This window comes from Coloeus monedula, assembly GCF_965178545.1.
Source record: "Coloeus monedula genome assembly, chromosome: 1".
Lineage (NCBI taxonomy): Eukaryota > Metazoa > Chordata > Aves > Passeriformes > Corvidae > Coloeus > Coloeus monedula.
This window is the reverse complement of record NC_138781.1, coordinates 22,657,139-22,662,224: the sequence shown is the minus strand read 5'-3', so window position 1 is coordinate 22,662,224 and position 5,086 is coordinate 22,657,139.

Genomic DNA, 5,086 nt, shown 5'->3' with positions numbered 1-5,086 from the left:
GGCGGCTCCGCCGCGGCGCAGCGCGGCCCCGCCGTTGCCATGGGAGCGGCGCGGCGCCTCCTCCCGGCGCGGGGGCCCGGCCCGCCCGCACCGCCACAGCCCGCAGAGCCCGCCCGGCCCCTCCTGCCTGGTTCCTCTGCTAGGGCTCTGCCACGACCCCCGCGGCTGACGCCCTCCTCCACCCTGCCACAAAGTCACTTCGTGGGCTGTTATCTGCGAACGCGACCTCGGCGAGAAAAACCATTTCCCCACCCCGTGCGGTGCAGAGGCTCGGCGGCTCCCACATGCTGTGGAGCTGGAAGGGAAGAGGCTGGTCAATCCCTAAGAAATAATCATGAAAAAACCCTCCATGAAAGATCACCATGACAAGCCCCAGGCAGGAAAGCGCTGCCTGGAGTAGCATGGCAGCGGGGAAGGGGGCGAGAGGAACCTTTTCTCTGCATAGACCAATACAAAAAGGTAATAAAGGCAGGGACAGAAGGGTGAGGGGATGTAGATATGTTCTACTTGCAAACAGCGAGCAGCTGTTTGAGGCTTAGTTGACAGCTGAGATTCAAGGACAACACAGCGCTTGGTGGGCTCGCAGGTACTCTTCTGGACTGCTCACTTTAGCTGCCCTTCCTAGGATTTGGATACTGATGTCTATATAAATTAGGTCAAAGTAACAAAGTGCTTATATAGCTTGGGTTATCAGATATCTATGTAACCTTAATATCAATATAACCTAAATCATGACTTTTTATCAATATAACTCGAAGAATATCAATATAACCTGAAGCATAGCCTTCTATACTTACATAGCCTGAATCATAGCTTTTACTTATGTAGCCTGAATCATAACTTCTATACCTGTAACCTGATGCTTATATAATCTGAATCATAACTTTTGATACCCATATAATCTAATATTAATAACTTTTTATACAATGTAATGGCTAGTATATAGTTAACTAGTTGCTTATATGCAGAATAGAGAAAAAGAGAAAGAAAACCAAACCAAAACAAAACTTACCGGGTGTATAGTTTTAGAGATAGGTAAGCGTAGTACTAATGAGAAATTGGCAAGCCAAAGCCAATTAGCCACAATACGAAGAATTTAGGCCGGTTAAGACCAGATGGACCAAAGTTATACCATTGTAACTGCGCATGCCCCGAAGACAAAGTTGAAAAGTTCAAGTGCGAAGAAGACTTTAGAAGCCTTCATCAAAGACCCCTGAAGACCCCCAAATTGGGGAAGTGCATGCACAGTGCAAAGAATTATCTAATAACCATGAGATCATGCTATGTAAATTAGTTCCAGCACGTATGTGATGATGCTGTAATGACAGAGCAACATTAAGCAAAATTTACTGTATAAATATACTACAGCACTTGACAAAGGCGGCTGAGTTAAGAGGAAAAATCCCCCTCACCACCAGCGCTGCAATAAACAAGTACCTGCTCTACCGACACCGGTCTATGGGGATTTATTTCCAGCCTATCTTTCAGGCATCAATAAACTTTGGGCAAGTTGCACACACGTCACGTTGGATACACACATATCCCAAATCTTTGAGTGCAGGCCCTGTTTGTGCCAACCTCAGTTTTCATTAACGAATAATTAACTACAGTGATTCCAAACAAATATTTGAATATGTGAATAAATTTATTAAATGCTAATATAGCTGTTTAAATCTCCAGACAGCTTTTATGTGAAGTGATTCATAACAATAACGAAAGACACCTTTATGGCTCCAACTATAACCAACACAGTTCTTATTTTCATTTTTCCCAGCTTGTATGCTACACCCCTCCCATTTCATACGTGCCTTCTGCAGAAATAAGGTGCATCTCACGTTTAGAACTCACATATGCTATAGAGTTCTCTTTCCATCAAAGGGTAAATACACAATATTGTGTATACTCACAAATATCCATGCACACTCTGCATTTAGTAGAAATTCATCCTGTATGCAACTCAAAAATGATGGGAAAAATATAGCCAAGCATAGTACAGGACTCTGAATTTAGGAAATGCAATGACTCCTTTGACATCCACGACATCCTGAGTTGCAATCATAGAACCCAGGTCATACAAAGGCAGGACCTGTAGCACATTACGTGGTTCCCTCACACCATGTGACAATGCAGTTGGAGCTGGTGTTTGACACTTCATCTGTCCATGTACACACACCTCTCCATTATTCTAATCACTTTACTGGCCCTTCCATGTTCTACTTAAATATTTGTTTCTGTGAATGTTCTGTTTTGTATCTGGGCTTACACTGGATGGAACAAGATTTTCTATTAAGCAACTGAGATTAATTGTGCTGACAATGCTTGTATGTCTGCAGGCAGTTAGCTGAACAAGCTGAATATTTTTTTTGCCTTGGTGCCCAGCTAGGAACTGAAGTTGTACGTACTCAGTTTTAAAGCTTATATAAAAAAAACCTGCTAACATTTATTTTCATTGTAGCTTAACTGGTTCTAAGTTTTGTTGCTCCGTATTTGAATAACAAATGTATAAAGAATATACCTAAACTGGGCAACTTACTCTGTAAATTATAAGCTTAGGTCACATGCCATTTATTGGCTCACTGTTCCAAAGATCGTATCGCAAAGGTCCATTTGCTCACTGTGCACCTTCTTCAAAATGAAGCTTTTGAAATTTGGGATGAAACCTACGTTATGCAAGTTTGACTACAAGGATTCTGCTGCCCTTGGGAAGTGGCAAATGCCCATCCTCAAAAGCATACATCAACTGTGAAAATATTTACTCAAAAGTTAATAAAGCTCAAACAGGCTTATATTGTATTTTAATCACATCTACCTCTTCTGTTGGTAATGAAAATATTCAAGACACCAAGGCCTTACTTATGAGAGTATTGATTTTTAAGTCTTACAAATGCTAAGAAATATGTTAAAAAAGTAGACTTGATGTAAAGAAGATTTCTGTTTTGACAGACGACAAATTATTTTGGTGTGAAGACAGTTCAGCAAACTCTATTCTTGAGGTAAAACTCATATTTTATAAAACCACAGGATTCTGTGTATATGACACAGCTGTGTGTTAGAAAATCAAGATTACATATCGAGGTCTGCCAGTAATCTCCTGCTGACTTTGCTGACTGAATTATTTCCTCTACCACTTGGTATTTACTGTTTTACAAATTAGGTTGCAAGCTTTTAAAGGACTATTATTCAGTATATACCTTTCATATGCTGCAATGGGGGTCTTCAGGTCTAGTCAAGTGATGTCCTTTCCTTGGCTGTATTGAATCTGTAGGTCTTTAAAGTACAGAAATCAGAGTCTTCTTAAGAATCAGTCTGTTGACTCCTTGACTTCCTTTTCTCTTTTTTTTTTTCTGTCCTGACAGACCTTCTGTGTTTGATATTCACAGAAAAAAAGGAAAAGACCTGTGAAGTGGCTGGCAGTAGACTCAACCGTAATCCCGTAAAGTCAACAGAGCTTCCAACATCTGGATTTACCTGCCTGTACTATTAAAATACAGTGTTGAGGTCATGGGGTTGTAAGGAATTGATGGGAACTTTCACACTGATCTTTATTATTGTAAGGAAACACAGCAAATCACAGGACACAGACCTTAACACTCTTGTACAGTACAAGGTAAGGCTGGACAAAGGTGTAAGTCTGGGGCCCCAGCTGCCGGCATAATATCAACATTCAGTAGAACAAGCACTGAGATATAAATATATGGGGAGACGAAAAAAAATAAAAGCCATGAAAAGACAGACTTTGAGGTCCAAAATGTTACTGTTAGGTTAGGCATGGCACAAACAGATATTAAATGTTCTGAATTTTAAAAATACCTATATTCAATTTGGGAGTCTGGGAAGGCCATGTAACCTAATGTGAAAGCAATGCAGATGCTGCCAGCTCCACTGACCCATGCATCTTTACTTCTCTGCACTCAGCACAGTTTATGCTGCCAATCAACAGTTAAGCAGGATTATACCTCTCATGTATTGTTTTCCTCTTTCCTTTCATGCTGGTGTAAGCCTCCTAGGAAAAAAGTTACGTATTTCCAAATGAAGGACTGCAAAGTGCTTCACCTGTTTGTTTCATTTAAAGAGTAATGCTTTTTCATACACACAACCAGACACTTGGCAAACTTACTGGTGCCTGGCCAAACTTTTTGTTGAATGAAAAGTGGGCTGAATATATGCTGATAGTACTGTAGTGTTTGTTCACTCTTGTGTTCTGAAAGCATGGAGAATATCTTAGAGCAGGATAAGGGATATAGCTATCCAGTGTATCTGTGTGAAAAATCTGTTATCCAGACATTGAAAGAGAAATAAATTCCCCTTAGAATGTTTTTATGAACTCACATTCAAGTTTTATCTCTCACAGAAAATGCTGATCAAAGCACCCACATATTATAAAGAAACACAAGCAAAAATTTATTCGGCATAAGCACAGAAGAAAAAGCAAAATACCTTACATTGATTTTTATTGATTTTTGTGTAAAACACAGTCTATGGAAAAATAGATAAAGAGCATTACTAATAATTTATAATAGCCCTGTTCAGAGAGACAGCACGAACAATCTGACAAACACAACTACAAAGAGAATATTACACATGGGAGACATATTATGCTCACTGTAAGACACTGCCAACAAGGCATGAGAAACAATATATAATGACAGATCATTGTTCAAGTCAGTTAAATGTGTCACTTATTTTAAAGGCTGTAATCTAATTAATTCAAGCAGTATCATACAGTGATACAATATCAGTACTGCAACATTACTCATTATATTGACAGAAAATACTACAGGATGAATAGCCAAGAAATCAAAACCTTGTGTATTAGGAGATGCACTGTCTGCAAGGATCTATGCATATGCATCCATTACCACTGCATATATGAAAATATTATACTGAAAAACTCAATTTATCTAATTGTATGCACCTGATATATCTAACTTTTAGAGGAAAGCTGTTTCCTAGCTATATTCATACCTGTGAAATTTATAGCTGCTTGAGAACTCATTGCTTTATATTAATGAATGATTTCCTTTAATGCTAGTTGGGCAGCTAATACCATACAGACACAAACAGAGAGACACACTATTTTATGGGC